The sequence below is a fragment of the Meleagris gallopavo genome, chromosome Z, assembly GCF_000146605.3.
Source record: "Meleagris gallopavo isolate NT-WF06-2002-E0010 breed Aviagen turkey brand Nicholas breeding stock chromosome Z, Turkey_5.1, whole genome shotgun sequence".
Lineage (NCBI taxonomy): Eukaryota > Metazoa > Chordata > Aves > Galliformes > Phasianidae > Meleagris > Meleagris gallopavo.
The window spans coordinates 51,345,163-51,345,489 of record NC_015041.2 but is presented as its reverse complement, the minus strand read 5'-3'; the positions used below and the strand labels follow the sequence as shown (position 1 = coordinate 51,345,489).

At 31.8% G+C, this 327-nt stretch overlaps 1 protein-coding gene across 1 annotated transcript in view; it reads right to left on the bottom strand.

The window, feature by feature from the left end:
• ERAP1 (endoplasmic reticulum aminopeptidase 1) overlaps positions 1–327 on the bottom strand; it is a 13,377-nt gene that overhangs the window by 12,443 nt on the left and 607 nt on the right. The window lies entirely within an intron of this gene.

Here is a 327-nt window from a genome sequence, read left to right as displayed (position 1 = left end):
TAATGAGGAAAAAAAAAAAAATCACTATTCTATCCATTTCTCTATGTAAGAACAGCTTTTTTTAAATCAATTTTCAAAATACTTCATTTTTAGAGAGCTACTTTGAGTGTATGGGGAGGTAATATTACTTCCTCACAAACCAGGAACCAGTAGTACAGAAAAACTTACAAATAATCTCTCACGCAGAAATTAAGATCAGATGTGCAAAATGTAACTTACCCTATTTATGCAGACATATTTGTAACTGCAAGCAACATTCAGAGTCATTACAGGGTACTGCACTTTCACTGAGATATTTCTGAAGGCCAAACTATCTCTTTTTTTTTT